Raw genomic sequence first — 25,907 nt, 5'->3', positions numbered from 1 at the left:
CAATGTTGATTGAAATAATTAAAGAGCTTTACAACCTTAATTTTATTTTTAATAAGTTTTTAAACTTGGTCAGTTTAAATTATTACGTACAAAACAGCAAACTAAGCATCCGTTTTCTAAACTCTGAAAAGGGATACAAAAAGCCGTAGCGCGAAGTACAACAGAAAATATTTACTTGTAAGTATTAACAGTAAGAATGAGACTCTATATCCCTTACATAAAATTATTTCTAAAATAGAATATTTGTGACTAGTTCATTTAAGAAACTGATATGTTTTTCAGAAGACGCCTATGGTACATATGACGAGTGTGCATGTGCAGTACTAACAGAATCAACGTGTGGGTCAGAAAACTACTAAGTTATTCTTCGATTCTTGTTTTGGATATTGTTTTCTATCGCTTTGCGTAGTAATTCTGCCACACGAACACTAGTTGTTACCTAAACGGTAAATGGTTGGACCTCTTTTACCGTGGTGCGCTTCCTCTGTTATTTTGTTTACGTTGGATCTGACCGCGGGACAGTCCAGCGCAGAGCAGTGATGTGCGGTCTCGCTCGCTCCGCAGCTCTCTCTCGCTCCTACGCCGACACTAGCGTTACACGGTGCGCGGGCGCGCCCGCCGGGCGCAATTCTTGGACGAGCCTGCTCTAAACTGTCGTCAACTGTAATAAGTTGGCTTTCGGGACATGCCCCTATAGACATCTCAATAGTAGAGTGGAGAAAATATCTGACCAATCCAGGAATCGATCCTGGGGCCCTTCGTTTAGCAATGCACCGCGCTCATCGCGCAGTACCGAAGTGGACAAGGAAGAAGTTCCTCTACCAGATGAGATGTTCTCCTCCTTAGAGGCCTTCCTCAGCCTGAAACGTCTCATGCCCCTAAGACTACGATTAATTGTTGCAAACGTCCATCTGAAGGCGCTGTCGTTCTGAAGATCTATCGCGATACGAAAAATGTGCGCGACGGCCATTACCATCTCTAATCCATACAGCCAAGTTCGCATTCGAGTACACTTTTATCGCACTGTGCCCTAAACCAACTCCGTGATGAACACTACACAGCTGATGCTACGTGCACGCTGCTAGTAGACCAATTAAGTTAGTCGCATGTCAACACAAGCAATGAAGTTAGTCACAGGTCAATATTACCTTCGTTCAATTGGAACAAAAAACACAAGCAGTGTACCTAAGAATTACAAGAGGGTATTTTGAACATTTACTGTAAGGAAAAGTTTCATGTAATGTGGGCGCGTTCTGTTTCTGTGTGGCTCCCGTGACTAATATGGAAATGAGCTCTAATATGGAAATAAAGCATTCCCGGCGCGATTTCCACGTAAAGTATCTTCTTTCCCTACGCGTGAGGAATGTTTGCTGAAATTTTGGCCATACCGTCTCGTTACACCCTGTATAAACTTCCAGAATGAGAATTTCACTCTGCAGCGGAGAGTATAAACTTAATTGTTAAAGGAGGTGTTTCACAAGTCATTCCATTTGCACACAATACTGGACGCACTCCGCAGTGAATTACAAATTATTTCAAAAGCCTCCGGATCACCTCGTAAAGCTTGACAGCATTGTACACTCATGCTCATAAATTAAGAATAATTGCAGAATGTGGTGCCACACAACATGGCACCACACAAAACTGGCGCTAATACCATAGGCACATGGGGAACACACATGACACAGATCTGTAAGTCCACGGTATTGGTGATAAGTTGAGAAAACCGTCCAGAAACACATGTGCTACAAAACGCCACTGTCTCCTGCGCATGTACCCCGACATCAATATGGGATTTGATCACCATGCGCACGTACACAGGCCGCACAACGGGTTGGCATACTCTGGATCAGGTGGTCGAGCAGCTGGTGGGGTATAGCCACCCATTCTTGCACCATTGCCTGTCGGAGCTCCTGCAATGTCCTAGGGGTTTGGACGTGCAGGGATACGTCGACCGAGAGCATCCAAGACGTCCTCGATGGGGTTTAGGTCTGGAGAACTGGCGGCCACTCCATTCGCCTGATACCTTCTGTTTCAAAGTACTACTTGTAAGTAGGCTGTTTAGGTTTCTATATTGGTAACGCCACGTAGCGCTCTGTTTGAAAATCACTGGCTGTGTTGTGTGCAGTCTGTGGCTGGTTAGCATTGTTGTAATATTCTCTATTGTAGTGCTGGGCAGCTGGATGTTAACAGCGCGTAGCGTTGCGCAGTTGGAGGTGAGCCGCCAGCAGTGGTGGATGTGGGGAGAGAGATGGCGGAAATTTGAGAGCGGACGATCTGGACGTGTGTCCATCAGAAAGAGTAAATTTGTAATACTGGAGGTCATGAACTGATTACATATATATATATATATATATATATATATATATATATATATATATATATATATATATATAAAATCTTTCATTTGCTAACTATGCGTATCAGTAGTTAGTGCCTTCAGTAGTTTGAATCTTTTATTTAGCTGGCAGTAGTGGCGGTCGCTGTATTGCAGTAGTTCGAGTAACGAAGATTTTTGTGAGGTAAGTGATTTGTGAAAGATATAGGTTAATGTTAGTCAGGGCCATTCTTTTGTAGGGATTTTTCAAAGTCAGATTGCGTTGCGCTAAAAATATTGTGTGCCAGTTTAGTGAATGTCTGAGTACGTTCAGTTTTGCTTAGCTGTTTGAAAATCAAACAACGGAAGATGTTTATCAGCAAAGTCATTCGTAAATTTTTCTAAGGGGACGTTTCATACTCGACGATGGCAGCTGGTGGGGCTGTGCCTTATCATCCATCAGGAGGAAGGTGGGACCCTCTGCATCCCTGAAAAGGTGGGCATTCTGGTGCAAAATGCCTTCCCGATATACCTGACCTGTTACAGTTCCTCTGTCAAAGACATGCAGGTGTGTACGTGCACCAATCACAATCTCACCTCACACCATCAAATCACGACCTCCATACAGGTCCCTTTCAAGGACATTAACGGGTTGTTATCTGGTTCCTGGTTCACGCCAGATGAAAACCAGGAGAGAATCACTGTTCAGACTATACCTGGACTCGTCCGTGAACTTCACCTGGGACCACTGTTCCAATGACCATGTCCTGTGTTCTTGAAGCCAGGCTTTACGGGCTCTCCTGTGACCAGGGGTCAGTGGAATGCACCTTGCAGGTTTCCGGGCGAATAAACCATGTCTGTTCAGTCGTCTGTAGACTGTGTGTCTGAAGACAACTGTTCCAGTGGCTGCAGTAAGGTCCCGAGCAAGGCTACCTGCAGTACTCCGTGGCCGTCTGCGGGTACTGATAGTGAGATATCGGTCTTCTTGTGGTGGTATACACTGTGGACGTCCTGCACTTTGGCGCCTGGACACCTTTCCCGTCTGCTGGAATCGTTGCCATAATCTTGAGATCACATTTTTTGGCACACGGACGGCCCGTGCTACGACCTGCTGTGTTTGACCAGCCTCCAGTCGCCCTAGTATTCTACCCCTCATAACGTCATTGTAGCGAAATGCAGGGAAATCTGCAGCGGATAGGCACTTGGTGCAGGGAGTGGCAACTGACCCTTATCATAGACAAATGTAATGTATTGCGAATACATAGAAAGAAGGATCCTTTATTGTATGATTACATGATAGAGGAACAAACACTGGTAGCAGCTACTTCTGTAAAATATCTGGGAGTATGCGTGCGGAACGATTTGAAGTGGAATGATCATATAAAATTAATTGTTGGTAAGGGGGGTATCAGGTTGAGATTCATTGGGAGAGTCCTTAGAAAATGTAGTCCATCAACAAAGGAGGTCGGTTTCAAAACACTCGTTCGACCAATACTTGAGTATTGCTCATCAGTGTGGGATCCGTACCTGATGGGGTTGACGGAAGAGATAGAGAAGATCCAAAGAAGAGCGGCGCCTTTCGTCACAGGGTTACTTGGTAACTGTGATAGCGTTACGGAGATGTTTAGCAAACTCAAGTGGCAGACTCTGCAAGATAGGCGCTCTGCATCGCGGTGTAGCTTGCTCGCCAGGTTTCGAAAGGGTGCGTTTCTGGATGAGGTATCGAATATATTGTTTCCCCCTATTGACAGTGGCACGTAAAGTGCCCTCCGCCACACACCGTTGGGTGGCTTGCGGAGTATAGATGTAGATGTATTCTTTGAGCCATTTTCAACAAACAGTCACGATTAGCTCGTCTGAAAACGTCTCACACTTATTCGCTGCACCGTACTCTGACATGCACCAATACACCTCTGTGTATGTGGTCTGCTGGCAGCGCCACCGTGTGACGACCGCAGGACAAATGTACTTTATGGTCATACCCCGAGGTTATTTAAACCCTCAAAGAGCCAACCAGAGCGTTGTTTCACCATATATCAGCATTATCCTTAATTTATGAGCATGAGTGTAGAATTCTCTGCTCCAGTTCTTCAAATGTAGGAACGGGTACCAGGTACCTTAGGTTCATTGCTTGTGTCTTTCTTTCCAATAGAACAAAGGTAATATTGACCTGTGACTAACCTCATTACTTGTGTTGACAACACTTCTGATGTGTCATCAGAAAAATCCAGGGGATAGGTACCAGGTAACGTCAGAGGTCAATTTACAGTCTTGTTCAACGTATCCATCCTGGATCACATTTGCGCATTAGATAACGTCTTTCATCAACATCGAAATGAGCCGGTGCCTCATGTTCAACATTCTTCAGCATTGTGCAAGAGGAACATCCTTAAACATCCTGGCAGAAGCACAAATTCTCACGTCACCAGTTAATTCGAACTTCTGAATGATGTTCGTCAATCCCAGTGCGAAAAGAGAGGCTCTTCGCATTTCTTTACTCCGTCGATACGTGCGATGAACAGCAGCACTGGTGCTGTTGTTGTGATGGAAAATGGAAATGCCGTGTGGATGGGCCTCCAGTCGGGTAGGCCGTTCGCCTGGTGCAAGTCTTTCGAGTTGACACCACTTCGGCGACTTGCGTGTCAATGGGGATGAAACGATGATGATAAGAACAACACAAGATCCAGTCCATGAGCGGAAAAAATCTCCGACCCAGCCGGGAATCGAACCCGGGCCGTCAGGTATGACATTCCGTTGCGCTGACCAGTCAGCTACTAGGGGCGGACGTTAGTGTGATAAAACAGCTTATGACACTAACACGACTAACAAATCTTGCAGCGTACAGTCTGATCATCAATAAATTTTGGTACCCATGCAGTAAATAGTTTTCCGTCTCTACTGGTTTAAGTAGCGAAAGTTTAATGATAACCACACTCTATACATTTCTTTGCGGTAAGTTCCCATGTAACTACATATGACACTACCCAGACAAGTGAAGCTAGGTCGCTAAAATCCAGAGATGTGTGGGGGTCCCTGCCCATAATGCTTCGAACATTCTAAATTGGGGATTCATCCAGCGATGTTGCTGGCCAAGGTGGGGCTTGGCAAGCAAGAAGACAAGAGGTTGAAATTATTGGCGTTTGCGGGCGGGTATTATCTTGCTGAAATGTAAGCCCAAGAGGCTTGCCACGAAGGCCTACACAGTGGGGAGTAGAATATCGTTGACATAGCGTTGTGCTGTAAGCGTGCCGCGAATGACAGGTTGGTCTCCCTCTGCAGTCCGGGACGTCTCCAGACTGGTCTTTGCTGTTCATCGGGGCTCAAATCGAAGTGGGATTCATCACCGAAGACCGCTCCAGCCAATGAGATTTCCGGCCGAAGATGTGTCTGGAGATGCCCACAGAGCATAGAAGTAGAGGGGCCTTTGGGTCGCTCGAGGTGTGTCAAGCTCCCCCCGCAGTCTGGGTACCCATAACCAGTGAGGTGTTTGTCACTCCACGCCACGCAACATGTATCTCATGATACAGAGGGAGCGAAATTTGCCTCAGAAAGTTTATATGTAGTTGAAGCAAAGCTACATCCGTCTCCATAGTTAGTTTTTCAGTAAAACTTACTTTTTGCATAAAAAAAAATAAAAAAAGCACTTTTTGGTCCGCGCGTGTTTTCCACTATTAAGTCTTTCTCATTCAATTTTTTAAAGAAACTACTAGGTAATAAAATATTTTTCCACTTATTATCGCTACACAATGCAGCTTAATCAACTTGTTTTCTTTTTGTTATGACCGTTAGTTATTGACATACTTCGAAATATAGTACAACACTGCGCATATTTTGAAAAGTTTGCAGTGAAAAATTTAGTCGCTGGTCATTTTACGTTTGGTGCGTTTTATGCCAACATTACTGCTTACTAAATGTAGCTACCACGTCGAAATTGTTTTTAACGGTGGAAGGAGAGTCATACTTCTTTCCGTTTTCGAGGAAATACGTGAGATATATTGGAATATTTCCGCGACGAGGTTGGCCGCTATGTGTCGAAATGCGACTATCGCCGCTTATTATGCGGAGTCCGGAGCTGCCTCGTGCTTTCTTTGTATGCTGCCGATACAACCCGTAGCCGGAAATCAAAGGAAAACTTAATGAAATGAAAATACATTGGGAGTCATCAGCTCGGGACACTGATTATTTTTATCACTCTGTGCTGCCTGGTTTGAGGAAATAATGTTACCTGTATTATTTTGTTTCCCACACCCGGGTTCCCGGGTTCGATTCCCGGCGGGGTCAGGGATTTTCTCTGCCTCGTGATCGCTGGGTGTTGTGTGCTGTCCTTAGGTTAGTTAGGTTTAAGTAGTTCTAAGTTCTAGGGGCTGGTGACCATAGATGTTAAGTCCCATAGTGCTCAGAGCCATTTTTTTGTATTATTTTGTTCACAACGTTACGTATAGTATTGGATTTTCTATATTGGTGTTTAACCTGGTCAGTTTGGAACTACTGATTTAGCTGTGCGCGCTGGCGAGTTCTGCTTTTGTTTGTTTCCAATGACGCACGAGCGGTATAACTGCGCTCAATCAAAGTGTAATACGCTTCCTGAATTGTACTCTGCATACGTACATCAAACAATACACTCTGTTGACACAGTTCTACAGAAAAAGAATCGAAATGAACAAATAGGAAAATAAAATTTGTTTTGACGTTGAACAATGCAGCTGTGCGTCTAGGGGACAACGATACTTTCGCTTTGATAAACTCTTCTTCAGGACGAAATAGGAAATGAAAAAAATTAAACTTGTGTTACTGTCTAATAACTGAAGCGAAAGAGTAATACATTTGTTATTTATAGATTCTTCAAGATAGAAGCGTAGGAAATTGAATCTTCACGATCTAATAACTCGAGTTAGGGTTCAGAGCACGGCTGGAGGTTTCTTCGCAGCTTTCTCGTTGTCTTTCATTGTTCTATGACAGTGTGCACGCCATGCCACAATGTCCTCCCTCTCAATCGGAAATATTCTATTTTTACATTTCTAAAACAAAAGACACAAAACTGAGATACGTTCTTTAAAAACACTGTTTCATCTGAGCATAATCTTCGGTAACGTATATTTGTGCGATGACTTTCCATTTCACAGACGCTATAAATACACATTGTTAGTAACACTCTGTGCCTTTAACGTGACTGTACAATGCCGAGCCAAGTGCGTCAATCAACAGATAAACACTGACTGATGCCGATAACAAGTCACAGCCATGTGGCAGAACTTCACTCTTTCGGTTCAAGGGCTGACTCTTCGCGAGCTCCTACCTAAAAAAAGCCTCTCCAAAATCAACAGCAGCGCTACCAGATTGGCCGCTTCCCATTTTAGGCGAATGATAGGACTCGCAAAATCAAATCGAACACTATTGCACCCGAGATCGAGCCAACTCGAAACTGGCTCATCCTTCCCCGGTTAAACAAGGCCTTGTGCATGTGAAATGTGGAAGGGTGGAGGGAGGGGGGGGGGGGGGGGGGGGGGAAGCTCAGCTCGACTGCCACTACCTCATACTGGAATCCCAAAGCATTGCTCTGGGCCGACCGGTGTGGCGGAGCGGTTCTAGGCGCTTCAGTCTGGAACCGCGCGACCGCTACGGTCGCAGGTTCGAATCCTGCCTGGGGCATGGTTGTGTGTGATGTCCTTAGGTTAGTTAGGTTTAAGTAGTTCGAAGTTCTAGGGGACTGATGACCTCAGATGTTAAGTCCCATAGTGCTCAGAGCCATTTGAACCATTGCTCTGGCTTACGTGAACCCGAGCTTGCTGCCCTCTAGTAACATTTAACATTCTCAACCACAAACAAGACTGGTGTGGCCATCTCAAAAATCCTGAATGTCTCAACAAATCTCGGATGCTTTTTAATCTTGCCTGTAGTCTTACTTCACCTTTTAAAGTTTTTAAAGAGGGCCAAGTCGGCAACTTTGTAAGAGGTATGACCCCTCCCACGATTGTACCGTTCTGTTTGCCGGCGGTGAGCCACTTTAATGCTGTTACGGGGTCTCTTCCAATTATTCTGATGGTAGCGACGTCTACCTTCTCGGGGAGGACATTTATTCCACTCGTGTTGAAAATGGTAGTATTAACCAGATAGCCTAAACCAAGCTTCCTGGAGTGCTTTTATGTGCTTCGTGCACTGCCATATAGAACGCAAAATTTAGCCAGTTAAGTGACATCCTACTTATTTTGCCCTTTACTGTGATAAATTGTGATAGCTCTTTTAAGCTGCGGTTGACTCGTTCACCAAGTAAAGGTTCTGGGTTGTAGGGAACCGTAGTGACATGTTGAATAGCCTTCTGAAAGCAAGAATGCCTGAATTCCTTAGAAACAAAAGCAGTTGCGTTGTCACTAAGTAAAACCGTTGCTGAGCCAAAACTTGCAAATAAGCTTCTCATACGGTGTATCATGATACCCGAAATCATAGCCACGAAAAACAACTAAATGCGTAGAGGACCACAAACACAGATTTGCTACAATTCCTAGTACGCGGTGAAGGACTCAATCAATCAATAATTTACCCATAGGCTTTGTAAGTAGGCTGTTTAGATTTTTATGTTGGTAACACCACGTAGTGCTCTGTATGAAAATCGCTGACTGTGCTGTGTGCAGCCTGTGGCTGGTTGGACTCATTGTTGGAATATTCGCTATTTTTTTATAGTGTAGTGTTGGGCAGTTGGATATGAACAGCACGTAGCGTTGGGCAGGCAATTGGAGGTGAGCCGCCAGCAGTGGTGGATGTGGAGAGAGAGATGCCAGAGTTTTGAGAGGTTACTTATATATATATATATATATATATATATATATATATATATATGATGACTTTTGAACATTATTAAGGTAAATACATTGTTTGTTCTGTATCAAGATCTTTCATTTGCTAACTGTGCCTATCAGTAGTTAGTGCCTTCAGTAGTTAGAATCTTTTATTTAGCTGGCAATATTGGCGGTCGCTGTATTGCAGTAGTTTCAGTAACGAAGATTTTTGTAAGGTAAGTGATTCATGAAAGCTATAGGTTATTGTTAGTCAGGGCCATTCTTTTGTAGCTATTATTGAAAGTCAGACTGCGTTGCGCTAAAAATATTGTGTGTCAGTTTAGTGATGATCAAAGTAAGTATAGAGAACACTGTTTGAGTAAGTTGAGTTTTGCTCAGCTGTTTGAACATCAAATAACGTATGAGTTTTTCCAGCAGTGTCATTTATAATTTTCAAAGGGGACGTTTCAGCTCCTTATCTCAATAAAACTGCCTGGTATTCGGATTGGGCTTTGCACACCGACATTCCTGACACTTGAACATTAACTTGTGGATGTCAATAGAGAGCTGGCAAAGGTAAATGCTCCTGAATCTTAGCTACAGTCTTAAATACGCTCAAATGGTCCCCACAGACTGACTGAGCAAATAGTGGAAAAAGGCAGGCGCTAAATTAGCCAGCAGACATTTTCAGTTTATTATCTCCTCTGGCGCGGTAGCAAAGCAATTCTTTGCTGAAGCTATAGCGTGGTAACTCGATCCCCTTGGTAAGCTGTTGGCAAATACTACTAAGCTTGGGATACTTTGCCTGTTGTTTGGCCAGATCCAGAAGTAACACAGGGATTTCGCTGATAACAGCCAAGTTACACTCTGCTGGCTGTTGCATGTACTTCGTGTCCGGCTCACTGTCACTAAACATTCTATTAAGGGCAGCAGCCAGCTGATTCTCCAAGCTACGAATACGTTTATTGGTGAATCTGAATTTGGAAATAAGAACGGCTCATTGCGCTACGCGTCCAGTCTTAAGTGGCCTAGTCAACACACAGCTAAAGGCTTGATTATCAGTCTCAAGCCAAAAGGTTCCATTTTCTAAATAAAATTTAAACTTCTCTAAGGCATACAGTACTGCCGGAGCTTCTAATTGGCAGACTGAATAACTGACCCCTACACTAGATAAGGCCCTGGAAGCATATGCGACAGGAAGTCTCTCGCCATTGTACTCCTACAAGACAGCCTCCGATCCAGGATTGGAAGCGTTCATTTGAAGTATAAAGTCTTTCTCAAAATCAAGAATGGGTAACACGGGTGCTGTACTAAGAACTTGCTTCAAGGCATCGAAATCAGCCCGCTGACTATCCATCCATTGAAACGACAAGCCTTGAGAAAATACTGAAATGAACTTACAGAAAAAGTTGATCATCCCAATAAATCGAGCAATATTTCTTATTCTTAGGCTGAGGAAAATTCCTGACGGCCTTGGTACATTCTGTGTCGGCCTTCACTCTACTTGTTGGCGCTAAATGTCCGAAAAACAGTACTTACAAACGCGCCAAATTCTCCTTACAAGGCTTGGTAGTAAACCCCCTCCATAAATCTCTCCAAGACCTGACGTAAACGGAACAGGGTATTCAAATGTGGGGCTGTACACAACGTCATCCAGATAGTTTGCGACGAAACGAAATTTCAACTCACCCTACATGGAATCTAACAGTCAAGACAAAATGGCAGCACCAGTAGAAAACCCAAATGTGACAGTTAAATTGAAACCAACTGTAATTGCTGCAGAAGGCTTTTAATGGTTTCGAATATTCAGTTAGGGGTATCTGATTGTAGGCCTGGTTGAGACCTAACACAGTAAAGAAACGAGGTCCCGTGAACCATTTAAAACAATTGTGCAAATTAGGGAGGGGCGCTGACTTTAGAACTACCTGATGATTTAGTGCCCTGTAATCGACAACAGGCCTATAACATCCTCCCCTAGGATTGGGCAGCAGAAACGTGGGTGACACGTATGGATATGATAGCCTTCTTAGAAAAGTATATCAATTTTTCTCCTCTCATCCATCTTGTGTGGGGATAATCTATGAAGTTTCAAAATATTCAGATGAAGAATTTAGACAGTAGACAAAATAGAACACTTATCAGGAACAGTTGTATGACAATAGTTAAAATCTCAGTAATTAATTAATCCAACGGCCAATACTTATTGCCCAGTGCATTCACAAATACTCGATCTATAACGTGTTGATCTGTAAGTCGACTACTTTCATAAGAAACATTATAATTCAAAGACAATAGTAACCTTTCTGAATTGACAGAATTTGCTACTAACGATAATTATTTTTTGCCGGTAAATGACAAGCCTTGTACCCTGCCTTTTGTTCTGCTCCCACGAAACGAAAGGATTACTGCTCCTGAACAGTGAAGGACGAAAGTTACATTGTTGCCTCAGAAACCGATTCTTACGTCACGTGTGAGTTGCTCATTTTTAAGTTTCGGCGTTATTATTAAAACAGCACTGATCACTTTTGTCATTTTCTATAACATCCCAATATTTAAAAGCAATGGAAATTTTAGGAATCAGCATTAACTATATTAAAAAAGTCTTATTTATAAATTTGCATCTATCATATCACAAATTGATATACCGTTTTTTACCCAGCTGTTAGTAAAAAATGAAACAAACTTCTTGTAACAGAGATCAAACCAACGCCGAAAAATACAGGTTATTCCCAAGTAAAATATCGGTATTATTTTTTCTCTTTTCTAGATGATCTTCGCTTCCTGGGTATTGCGCCTCCGTACGGTTTTTATGCGAATTATGGAAAGTATGCAGTTATTCTGTGTCGCTGTGGTCATATAGGGCATTTAGGGTGTGTGGGTAATACCGCGCACTTCCTGATATTCGTGTTGATTACGCTCTTGTGTAGTTCATCAGTTGGCATGACTGAACACTTCCCCATTCCCAGCATAAGACACAGGTCTAGGTAATTCTGGGAAACGAAACTGTGTTCTCCTTATGGCAAACATAGTTGATCATACATTTTCTCAAATTTACTCACATTTAACACAAGTTTCCGAAAAATGCAGTTATGGCAGCACCTTCTGAGAAAAACTAGTTACGTTCGCATGCCTTGAACATTGTCGAAATTTTCTTCCGTTCGCAACCTAGCCTGGACTGATTTCTTTATATTTAATTCACTTGTTTGATGTGTTTGCACGAAAGAGTTTCATTGATAAGCTAAAAATAGTTTTACTTTAAGGCATTTTTAAAATTCTCTTCCTCCGAACTATTTTATAGCTTACTGGAACGACAAGTCACTAATGATCACTACGTGAGCACGTCCAAATGGTTTATCGGACAAAATAATAACTTTTCTTCAGACAGTTACATTATTTCGAGCATAGCGCTCTCCAACAGCAATTATATTAGATTTTATTATTTTACACGTGGCTATCAAATGTAATCAGAATTCTTCTTAGAGCGCCACTCGGTTACAAAAGCACCCAACAAGACGGCCCAGTGTTTAGAACACAGGACGTCAGTTTACGATGAGGAAGTTATTGATTCCATCCGCTTTTACTGTTTTCCCTACATCATCTCCATCAACGACCGATTTCTTTCGTTATCCTTATCTACTGGGAAGCTTTGATGCGTCTATGACCTCCCAGTCACAGGATGTTAAAGCCCATATCCACAAGCTGAAATGTGGAAATTTACTGCTAGAAAAAATTTGTGAAGCCCACATAAAGGGAGGAAGAATCGAAACTTTACGGTTTGAGAGGGTATGTGATGTTATTTCGGTGCTTATAGAATAAAGTTAAACTTACAAGAACTTGGCAGTATGAGCCACTTAGTACGACGCTTCACCCCCTCTGGCCTGGAGGCATGCACTTGTCCGGTTGGAAAGGGTGTCAGGAAGCTGTTGTATCCCCTCTTGAGGTCATTCACCCCACAATTGTTGGAACTGATATCCTTGATACTGGCACTGCGACGAAGTTGACGTCAGAGCTGATCCCACACACATTCCTTGGGGGCAGATCTCGTGATCTTGCTGACCAACTGAGTACCTTAACTTCAGTTCACAGTCACTCGTGCCGTGAGTGGACAAAAATCGTCCTACTCAGAAATTGCACAACGATACTGTGGAATGAGAGATCGCGCATGAGCACGCACGACGTACGCGACATACGGTTGTGCCCCCAGAATTTTCTCAGTTGGCACCAGCCGCGACATGAAGCCATGCCCGTCGGGTCCGTACACCATGACGCCAGGATTACTACCTCTGTGCCTCTCCAAAATAATGGAAGAATGGGAACTCATCGCGGGTCGCCGCCATGCGCACTGACGATGGTCACCCAAAGTAGTGCAGAACCACAATTCATCGGTGAACACAACGCATCGCCATTCAGTAGCTGTACACGCTTTCCGGTCACGGCTTCCTCCAACCATTTGCGATGTGACGTTATGGCACCTAAAGCTTGGGGCGGTAATTCACTAGTTCGGCCACTGCTAGTCTACGACGAATGGTACGGGATGGCACAGAAGTTGTACAGAGAGTCCATTGTTCGCGGATGGCTGGCACAGGTGCGAAGAGGTAAACAATGCACTTGGCGCACTTACACGGCGATCCACCCGTGTGGTCGTCAGACGTGGTCGACTAGAACCTTGACGACTAGGCTGGCGATTTTTACATTGGCGGGCAGTCCGACATCGGGCCACTGTCACGTCCGAATGACCCACCCAATGGAGCCACACAATGACGCCCATTTCAAACGTTGTGAAGTGATGTTAACGCTAATACTGGGCCTGTTGATGAAATACACACATAAAAAAAAAGTTTGTCATCACCCCAGTTCCCAGAACTCCTGAAGATAGACGTTGACTGTGGATAGTGTATCACAGCCACAGTCCCTTTACTGTTCAGAGATGTCACTAAACCCGCCCAAAAATATAAACAACCATGCATGTGCAGCGCCTATTAGACGGAGGGGGTTCGAAAGCCGATCAGTTACAGTCATTCCACCAGGAACACTGCTCGTATTGTCTGTAGTTCAACCACGCCTAGACGGTCAATACCGCCGTTCGATCGCGTCCACATTGTTACTTTGTGCCAGGAAGGGCTCTCAACAAGGGAAGTGTCCAGTCGTCTCGGAGTGAACCACAGCGATGTTGTTGGGACATGGAGGAGATACAGAGAGACAGGAACTGTCGATGACATGCCTCGCTCAGGCCGCCCAAAGGCTACTACTGCGGTCGATGACCGCTACCTACGGATTATGGTTCAAATGGTTCAAATGGCTCTGAGCACTATGGGACTTAACATCTGTGGTCATCAGTCCCCTAGAACTTAGAACTACTTAAACCTAACTAAGGACATCACACACATCCATGCCCGAGGCAGGATTTGAACATACGACCGTAGCAGTCGCGCGGTTCCAGACTGAGCGCCTAGAACCGCGAGACCACCGCGGCCGGCCTACGGATTATGGCTCGGAGGAACCCTGACAACAACGCCACCATGTTAAATAATGCTATTCGTGTAGCCACAGGAGGTCGTGTTACGACTTAAGCTGTCCACAACAGGCTGCACGATGCGCAACTTCCCTCCCGACGTCCATGGTGAGGGCCATCTTTGCAACCTTGACACCATGTAACACGGTACAGATTGGCTCAACAACATAACTAATGGACCGCTCAGGATTGGCATCACGTTCTCTTCACCGATGAGTGTCGCATATGCCTTCAACCTGACAATCGTCGGAGACGTGTTTGGAGGCAACTCGGGCAGGCTGAACGTCTTAAAGACACTGTCCTGCGAGTGCAGCCAGGTGGAAGTACACTGTTGTTTTGGGGTGGCCTTATGTGGGACCTACGTACGCCGCTGGTGGTCATGGAAGGCGCCGTAGCGGCTGTACGATACGTGAATGCCATCCTCCGACCGATAGTGCAACCATATCGGCAGCATATTGGCGAGGCATTGGCCTTCATGGACGACAATTCGCGCCTCCATCGTGCACATCTTGTGAATGACTTCCTTCAGGATAACGACATCCCTCGACTACTGTGGTCAGCATGTTCTCCAGACATGAACCCTAGCGAACATGCCTGGGATAGATTGAAAATGGCTGTTTATGGACGACGTGACCCACCAACCACTCTGAGGGATCTACGCCGAATCGCCGTTGAGAAGTGGGACTATCTGGACCAACAGTGTCTTGATGAACTTCTGGATAGTATGTCACGACGAATACAGACATGCATCAATGCAAGAGCACGTGCTACTGGGTATTAGAAGTACCGATGTGTACAGAAATCTGGAGCACCACTTCTGAAGGTCCCTGTATGGTGGTAAAACATGTGGTATGTGGTTTTCATGAGCAATAAAAATGGCGGAAAAGATTTGTATGTTGGTCTCTATTCCAATTTTCTGTACAGGTTCCGGAACTCTCGGAACCGAGGTGATGCAAAACTTTTTTTGATGTGTGTATGATACATCGATATAACGGTTTTTACTTCACAAAATATCGATATATTTATCCGATTCATTTTCGCCGATATATCGCTGTTGAAATGCCAGTATCGAGTGCCGATATTTTTATTTTACATTTTTTCGCATTTTTTGGTAAACATTTGAAATTGTCCTTCTGAAATTGTAATAGAACATAATTTTACTTTCACTGTGTGAAGGAGTCTAACTACTTTTTGAACTTCCATCGCGCCCAGTGCCTTCTATTTGACTGTATGAAGCGAGTATAGGTGGCAGTGTGAATGGAATAACAAGATTTCCGATGTGAAGAAATATCACACCAGTTGCGTTAAAAACAGTTTTTAAGGCAACTAGTGAGGTTTTTCTTCATATCAACATTGTTCACAAACAGTTCGAGAAAATGATGAACAAAAATCTAAATGACAAGATTGGTCTTTCAGGTGGGTGTTGACGTCTGAAGGGAAATGCTGACGTAACTGGCGTTCGGCGCTACCAATAGAAACTGCAACGTTTAACTTCACCACGCAATTTTGGCACTACAGCTGCTAGGTCGCGGGCATTTGTAGAAATGAGAACACAGGGAATTCGACACGAACTGCTCCGGAGAAATCCGGTATGTGACGAGACTGATCGACAGACCCATCGGACGCCTTTTAGTGTGCCACGTACATGCAGTTACCATAGCTAGCAAAGTGGTTATAGCCAAGCGCGAACGTGCATCGTTTTCCTTTTAAGCAGGCTCCTAGCTCGCTGATGTACAGAATATCTAATAATAAACGGGAATCCCACTGTTAAATGCAGAGGAGAGAGCGGATTAGTGCAAAGAGTACACTGACAGCCTCTATGAGGGGGAAGATGTTTCTGATGCGATAGAAGAAGAAACAGGAGTCGATTTAGAAGAGATAGGGGATCCAGTTTTAGAATACGGCTTTAAGAGAGATCTGGACTTACGACTAAATAAGGCAGAAGGCATAAATAACATTCCATCAGAATTTCTCAAGTTATTGGAGAAAGTGACCACAAAACGACTATATGTGGGAGTCCGGCGACGTACCGTCTGACTTTAGCAAAAATATCAATGACAGAATTCCGAGGACTACAAGAGCTGCCATGTGCGAAAATTATCGGACAATCAACTTAACAGCTCATGCATTCAAGTTTCTGGCAAGAACAATGTACAGAAGAATGGAAAAGGAAATTGAGGATGTGTTAGATGACGACCAGTATGACTTTAGAAAAGGTAGGAAAGGTAGAGACAATTATCACGTTGCAGCTGATAAAGAAAGCAAGACTGAAGAAAAATCAGGATACGTTCATAGAATTTGTCGACCTGGAAAACGCGTTCGACAATGTAAAATGGTGCAGGATGTTCGAAATTCTGCAAAAATAGGGGTAGGTTGTAGGGAGACACAGGTAACAAACAATATGTACAAGAGCCAAGAGAGGATAATAAGACTGGGCTTTCGTCATACTGTTCAATCTTTATATCGACGAAGCAGTGATAAAATAAAAAAAAAAGGTTCACGAGCGCGATTAAAATTCAAGGTGAAAGGATATCAATGACACGATTTGCTGATGACACTGCTACCCTGAAGAAGAACTACATGATCTGCTGAATGGATTGAACAGTCTAATGAGTACAGAATATGGATTGAGAGTAAGTCGAAGAAAGACGAAGGTAATAAGAAGTGGCAGAAATGGAGACAGCGAGAAACTTAACATCAGGGTTGATGGACACGAAGTAGATGAAGCTAAGGATTTTTGCTACCTACTGAGAAACCAATGGCGGAAGGAGCAAGGAGAACATCAAAAGCAGAGTAACACTGGCAAAATTGGAATTCCTGGCCAAAAGAAGTCCAGTAGTGTGAAACATAGGTCTTAATTTGATGAAAGAATTTCTGAGAATGTACGTTTTGGTCTGGCGTAACCACAAGCGCCAGAACGAAGATGAAGAACCGAAGACCATAGAAGGTGGTGAGGAAACGTCAGCCAATAGCTCGCTGGCAAGGACCGCGCCATGACAGGGGCGCCCTCAAGATGAAGTGAATATAAGGACCGCTCCTGCTAGCCTCGGCCGGACATTAGGGCTCAGATTGGCTCAGAGTACGGACATTAGTGGACGGTTGTAGACCGGCACTCGCAGAACAGATTGTAGTGATCCGTATCCAGTGCTTAATTGGAATTTGTCTGTAGCCAAGACTATTTCTGTTTGCATATCACTTGCGACACCGTTGTAACTCCACAATTAAGTAGAGTAGAGCGTCGGTTATCCGAACGTCGGTCAACCGAACGACGGCTTAACCGAACTGTGTACTCGCTCGCGCCTGTTACTCTCCCACCCTACTGGCCATCATCCCCCTCACTCCCAAACCAAGTTTCCCACAGTAGTCGCCTCACTGGGCCACCGCTGCTTCTAATGGGGCCTTCACAAGGCGCTGCTGACCGGCCAAGCCGCCAGTCGCTGTGTTTCAACAATCAGTACACTTCTGTCGGCTCGGCACTGGCAGTAGAAGTAGCGGCAGTATCAAAACTGTTCACAGCAACAGCTGCACCAGCTTAGAGTTGAGGCGTGCCGCTCCGCGCAGTTTGAAGGATTGCGCGCCCCCAAGAAGAGCTTCTCACGGTGCAAACAGTCACCTTCTGTTCGCTGTTACGACCACTTGTGTGCTTCGGCGTGAAGAAGTGAACTTGACGATACAAAATGCTTAAACGTAAACGTGTTGTCCTTTCTATGAGGGACAAGTAAGAGATTATTAAAAGGTTAGAAGAAGGTGAATCTGCAACCACTTTATCCAATGAGTACAAGGTGGGGAAGTCGACAATTACGAATTTAAAAAAACAAAAGACGCCAAATCATGCAGGACAGCGAGATTGTAAACGTAGTCACTGATAAAGATGACGCCGCCAGCATCTCAGCAATCAGTGGTCCAGAAAGTGAAGATGAAAGTATACCAACAGCTTTTGAGGCGTTCACTTGTTTAGCTACTGCCTTGCGATGGTTTGAAGCCCAAGATGAAAGTGACCAGTTTCAGATATCTGTAATGAAAAAAGTACGTGACTTAGCTGCTCGTAAGCGTGTAGGCTTGCTTAGACAGACCAAAATAAAGAATTTTTTTAAACGTTAATTTTGTATACTGTGTGTATTGTTCATGCAAAATGCGTATGTAATATGTATATATTTTTGTTTAATAAACTGTGCCACATACTATATATTCCTACTGAAGTAGCCTTTGTATGTTAATTTGTAATACCAAAAGAGATGCCTGTTTTTATGAATAAGTTTACTGTACAGTACTTCTTTTTGGCAAATAAACATGTACAGTTCGATTATCCGAACAAACCAGTTTTCCGAACACCCATGTCCCCCAATTACTGCGGATAATCGACGCTCTACTGTATTGTCAAATCTGCTTTATAGAAATAAAACTACTAATGTTATTTGCTTGAATTGTTGTATGGCATTCCGAGAACGCAGCATCCTTTAGGCACCCTATACGAGACAAGTGGGCACCATCCAACACGTTTGGAGCACAACATTGTATAGTTGTGAAATATGGACCATGCGAAAACCAAAACAGAAGAGAATCGAAGCATTTTAGATGTATACACTTGTTGTAGCTGGGATTCACAGTCATACAAAACTTTCTGAAGGGCATCTTTACGCCAGTGACTGTTATAACAGTCACTGGCATGAAGATGGTGTCCTGATAAAATATTTTAGATGTGGTGCTATAGACGAATGTTGAAAATTAGGTGGACTGATAAGGTGAGGAATGAGGAGGTTCTGCGCAAAATCGAAGAGGAAAGGAGTATGTGGAAGACACTGACATCTGTTAAGACATCAGGGAATGACTTCCATGGTACTAGAGGGAGCTGTACAGCGCAAAAACTGTAGAGGAAGACAGAGACTGGGATACATCCAGCAAATAATTGAGGACGTAGGTTGCAGCGGCTACTCATGCAGCATCTCCGAGTTCTTCATAGTGATCACTCATCATTTAACACTGTTGACACTCCTTATACAGGGTAAAATTTATTTAAACCGACAAACTCTGGGAGGTTGCACGGGGAACTGAAACAGATATATTTCTGTAATGTCATATTTTCCTCTGAGAATTTTTTAAACCGGTAGAGGGAGTTTTCTCTGCATCAAAAGTAATTAGTCTAACAATTCTGCGATGTTGCTTGGAACAATGAAAACATTTTTCTAACTTGTTTTCCTGTGGGGATAAAAAATAACACAAACAACTTCTAATTCTTTATTACCTAGAGACAACAACATTAATACAACACAGTTACTTCAAATGCGGTAGAGGTTCAAGAATGCCTCCGTTTACTTGTAAACAGAGTTTACACCAGTGGGTAATGTTCTGTCTAACACTGCCAAAGACTGCAAGAGTGTCCTTATTTCTACTCCTTATACTACTATCCTGGAAACCAGATGCTTTTCTAATTCTACAGGGGTTTTGTAAACAAGTTTGCCCATCTCTCGTCACACAAAGACGTCCAGTGGGGTCAAACCGGTGAAACTAGCAGACAGTGGTGCAGGACCACCACCTCCAAGCCACTTTTTCAGGAAATATCGGTTCGACAGACAGGACAACTGAAATGTGCCAGAACCCCATCACGCTGGAAACACGTGCGCTGTCTTGCAGCGAGTGGCACGTCATCCACCAACTTTATGAATGCTCTGTCGAGGAAATTTTAATAATTCATGTCATTTGATGACTCAGGTAGGAGATAAGGTACAGTTAAACAGTCGCCAACAACACCTGACCACGGCCTCACCTAGGATCGCAACTGGTGAGCGCAGGTAAATGAGGCATGTGGACTGACCTCACTCAAAGCATGATAGCTGTGGATGTAGAAGAGCCCATCACGCCCGAACGTTGCTTCATCTGTAAATAGCCAAGGGAAAGGAAATGGCTGGCCGGAGTGGCCGCGCGGTTCTAGGCGTTACAGTCTGGAACTTCGTGACCGCTACGGTCGCAGGTGCGAATACTGCCTCGGGCATGGATATGTGTGATGTCCTTAGGTTAGTTATATTTAAGTAGTTCTAAGTTCTAGGGGACTGACGACCTCAGCAGTTAATTCCCATAGTCTTCAGAGCCATTTGAACAACTTTTTTTTGAAAGGAAATGTAGGATGCATTTGACGTTGTTCCACGCACCTCTGAAACAACTGTGCTCTGATCTGGTTTCAGGTTGTGTACATGATGCAAGTGAAATGGATTAAAAATTGTTCACGTAGGACATTTCTTACAGTCACCTGATTGCTTCCCATGTTAAGCGCTATTGCGTGAGTGCTGAAACCGTTCATGCCCTTTGCCTAATTAAAAACATGCTCACAGATAACTGTGACATTACAGAAAAAAAGTTTATTTGTTCATATTTGTATGAATTCAGTACAGCAGTCAAGCCAGAGTCGCAGTCAGTTACAGAAAGCTTACGTGAGTAGTTTCAGTGAAGCTCAGTCACCATGATCAAATGTAACAAGTATTAAATAAGTAACATTTAACCGCAGCACCTTTGTCATAGGAAGCAATACTGGGAATTTATCATGTTAAATAAAACCTCGTTACGCAGTAATGGCAGAGAAGCCAGGCCATTGCAAAAGATACCTCTGGAGCCTTTAGCTACACACAACATTAAAATCTTAAAGTCGTATGTGTTTGATTAGGAACGGTGTCGTCCAACTACGAACCTGACAAGTGGAAATCTTATCTTTTAATCTTAGCAATTCTGCTATTATTCTGAAACATACAGCTCTCAAGTATGAGGTGGAAAATTTAACTGAAGTATCAGACCCCACCTTGGTGGAGTTAATGAAATAACAACATCTATGCATCGATACTGTGTGTTAACATCTGTATATATTGGTCTCCAAACCAAGTGGATCGGAGTTGACCAATTGGCCATTTAGTTGTGCTCCTTAAGACAGTCATGCCTAATAACCAAAACGCTTTGTTTTGGTGCCCTGTGCAATCTACCACAGTTGGTCAGTTCAAAGAATTTTCACCCTTTATGCTCTAGCAAGACTTAACGAGACTTAAGGTCAGTAATTAAAATTTCTGGGCTAAGAGGCCGTGGTCCAATAGTAGAAATACTTCTCCCTGACGTTTCGTTGCCAGCTGCGGGCAACATTATCTGAGGTGAGTCTACGACCGGCTGCTAGGCCGTGGAGGTCCTGTTTATATAGAGCGCGTAGAGGGCGCCACCACTCGTCATGTGTTGTCAACAGTATAACTATCTCTGATTAGCGTCATTACTCTCGATCGAAGGTAATCGGTTGTCTCATCTTCGGCACAAAGTCGATCGCCATATCTTACCTCACTTCAAGCTTTCTTCTTTCCTGTTAAAATTATTGTGGTGTTTAAAAGTCTCTACAGCCTCTCTATACATACGTGCATAATAATGCGACGTCTTAGCTAGCACGCTCGTCTCAGTAAATTTTATTTCGTGGTCACCCGTTTCAAAAACATGTTCCGCTACAGCCGATTTGTCCGTGTGTCCCAGTCGACAGTTCCTTTTGTGTTCAGTTGGGCGAGTATTGATAGTTCTTTTTGTGGTTCCAACGTAAACCTTCCCACAGCTACACGGAATTTTATACACACCAGGAGTAGCTAAAGGGTGTCGTGAATCTTTCGCCGATCTTAAGCATTCACTAATCTTCTTGGTGGGACTGAAGATTGTTTCAACTCTGAACTTAGCCAGCCCTCTAAGTCCAGCCGTTGCTAATATTTTTATGGAATTTTTGAACAGCAGACACTGCAGTCAGCCAGAAAAAAGCCTTTGAAGTGGTATCGGTATGTGGACGACACTTTTGTCATATGGAATCACGGTGAAGAAGAACTGAACCGTTTTTTGAAGCATTTGAATAGCATCAATTCAAAAATACAGTTCACTATGGAGACAGAGAGTAATGGACAGATTAATTTTTTGGACGTCTCAGTAATTAAACGAGCAGATGGGACTCTGGGTCACAAAGTCTACAGAAAAGATACGCATACCGATCGTTATCTTCATAAGGATTCGAACCATCATCCCAGGCAGAAGAGAGGTATTATCAAGACATTGGTGGACAGGGCTAATAAAATCTGTGAGCCAGCTTATTTGCAAGAGGAACTAAACCACTCGCGAACCGCTTTCCAGAAAAATGGGTGCGCTGGCAAGGAGATAGATCGAGCAGTCCATCCCAGAAGAAAAATGTCCGAAAACGTGCAACAACAACAACCATCGGTGGGGAAAGTTTTTCTTCCATTCATCCACAATATTACGGACCGTATCGGGAAAGTGATGGCCAAGTTCAGAGTTGAAACTGTGGTGTCACCGCCAGACACCACACTTGCTAGGTGGTAGCTTTAAATCGGCCGCGGTCCATTAGTACATGTCGGACTCGCGCGTCGCCACTGTCAGGGATCGCAGACCGAGCGCCACCACAAGGCAGGTCTCGAGATACGGACTAGCACTCGCCACAGTTGTACGGACGACGTAGCTAGCGACTACACTGACGAAGCCTCGCTCCTTTGCCGAGCAGATAGTTAGAATAGCCTTCAGCTAAGTCCATGGCTACGACCTAGCAAGGCGCTATTAGCCTTACATAGCTTGTATCTAAAGAGTCTCACTTGTATCGTCAAGAGCGATGTAGACAACAAGGATGGATTAAAGTTAAGTATTCCAGCAGCTACGTACTTTTCTTTATAGCATTCATTACGTATCCTGTTACAGACCTATCTCTTGCCTGCGTGAACTAAACGCGTGCCTTTCGGCTACTTCCGTGGCGTGGCTGTCTTGCTACGCCACAACAGAAACAATCTTCAGACCCACCAAGAAGATTAGTGAATGCTTAAGATCGGCGAAAGATGCACGACACCCTTTAGCTACTCCTGGTGTGTATAAAATTCCGTGTAGGTGTGGGAAGGTTTACATTGGGACCACAAAAAGAAGTATCAATACTCGCCTAACTGAACACAAAAGGAACTGTCGACTGGGACACACGGACAAATCGGCTGTAGCGGAACATGTTTTTGAACGGGTGACCATGAAATAAAATTTAGTGAGACGAGCGTGCTAGCTAAGACATCGCATTATTATGCACGTATGTATAGAGAGGCTGTAGAGATTTTTAAACACCACAATAATTTTAACAGGAAAGAAGAAAGCTTGAGGTTAGGTAAGATATGGCGATCGACTTTGTACCGAAGATGTGACAACCGATTACCTTCGATCGAGAGTAATAACGCCAGCCAGAGATAGTTTTACTGTTGACAACACGTGACGAGTGGTGGCGCACTCTACGCGCTCTATATAAACAGGACCTCGACGGCCTAGCAGCCAGTCGTAGACTCACCTCAGATGATGTTGCCCGCAGCTGGCAACGAAACGTCAGGGAGAAGTATTTCTACTATTGGACCATGGCCTCTTAGCCTGGAGGTTTTAATTACTGAAGACGCCGGCCTTGAAAGCCTACACGCTATGATAAGACTTAAGGTCATTTGCTAATGAATCTACTTCAAAAATCCGAATATTTTTCCCGTCTTAAATCAATAATTAGAGTTTTGTGGACAAAATGGTAGTTAAATGAATCGATTCAGACCACGAGAACATCTTTAAAAACAAATTTAAATATATGTCGGTAAGCGGCAACGACCGTGTTTCCGCTGCAGTCGGATGTCAAATGGAGTCATTATTATTTTGCCGCTTCGAAAAGATACACTGAATAATCGTTTCTTGCGTTGGCAGCCCTGTTAGCACACACGCTTTCCGATGATCCTTTGTTTTCCTTTGTATATCTATGTTTTCGAGAGTTGTTTGCGTTCAAACTTCTTTTCGTTGTTGAGTTGTTGGTGCTGTGTCTTTCTCGGAAGTAGTTACGCCTCCTAAAAAGTGTTTTGCAACGGGAAAACGTAAGTTTTGTGGTAATCGGTTTACTTCGCTGGAAAGAAGAGACTGTATTGTTAAATCCACAAACCAACTGGATGTTATGTCAAATCCGCCATGTGCCTCAAGATAGAAGCTAAAATATTTGAGTACCAAGAGTGACATTTCTATAAAATATGATCAAAACACTTTAACGGAATGTGTTTCCATAATTTCTGGATTGAGTGCTTTATGTTCGCTTCTAAAGAATGCTGCTGCGTGTGCACTTTGTGAAAAAGATGGTGTTAAAATCGTCGAGGATTTTGAAGGCAGGAAGGGTGTGGCTAGTAAGTTACAAGTGTTTTGTGATATCTGTGGGGTTTAACTGGGTATTCTTCTGGATTGTCCAATGGAAGAGATTATAACACAAATATCAGACTTGCATATGGAATGAGGTGTATTGGGAAGGGTAGAAAGGCAGCTCAAACATTTTGTACTATCATGAATTTGCCCCCATCTACAAGATTTGAGAAGTACACACAGTTACTTCTTCAAAGTCTTGGTCAAGTGAGTGCTGTGTCAGTGAAGAAAGCAGTAGAAGAAACTGTGTTATGCAATGAAGGTGACACTGATATAGCTGCAGCCTTTGATGAGACATGGCAGAAGCGTGGCCACCTATCATTGAATGGTTTCACTGCTACATCCCTAGAAAATCGAAAGATGATTGACATAGAATATATAACAAATTACTGCCATGGTTGCAAAGGAAATAGCCAGGATCATGTTTGTGTTCAGAATTTTTCTGGGTACAGTGGTGGAATGGAATCAGAGGGGGTTCTCAGAATATTTCAAAGGTCAGAAGAGGATTATGGTGTACAGTATGTGAAGTACCTTGGAGACGGAGACCCAAAGGGTTTGCAAATGTGTTGGAAACTATGTCTTATGGAAGAACTGTAAAAATTGAAAAGTTAGAGTGTGTTGGTCATGTCCAAAAGAGGATGGTCACACGTTTATGTAAGCTAATAAAAGATATGAAGGGGGAAAAAGCTCGGTGATGGCAAACCAACTGTTGGTCGGGGTCGTCTTATTAAGGAAGAGGTGGACAAACTGTAGCTCTATTATGGCTTAGCCATAAGAAGGAATCGAGACAATATTGAGGCCATGAAGAAAGCAGTATGGGCTATCTTTTTCCATAAAGCTTCTATGGATGACCACCCACAGCATGCTCTCTGCGACAGTGGGGTAGACACATGGTGTGGATACAAAAAAGCAACAGCAAACGGTGAGACTTATGCACGCCATCTGTCCCTGCCATTTGATGTATTGGAAGCAATTAAGCCCATATACAGGGACCTAAGTGACACTAAACTATTGTCACAGTGTTTACATGGAAAGACACAAAATTTGAATGAATGTTTCAACCATGTGGTATGGAAACGCCTGGCTAAAACTGTGTTTGTTGGTTTCAGTA

The sequence above is a fragment of the Schistocerca americana genome, chromosome 3 (genome assembly GCF_021461395.2).
Source record: "Schistocerca americana isolate TAMUIC-IGC-003095 chromosome 3, iqSchAmer2.1, whole genome shotgun sequence".
Classification (NCBI taxonomy): domain Eukaryota; kingdom Metazoa; phylum Arthropoda; class Insecta; order Orthoptera; family Acrididae; genus Schistocerca; species Schistocerca americana.
This window is presented reverse-complemented; position numbering follows the sequence as displayed.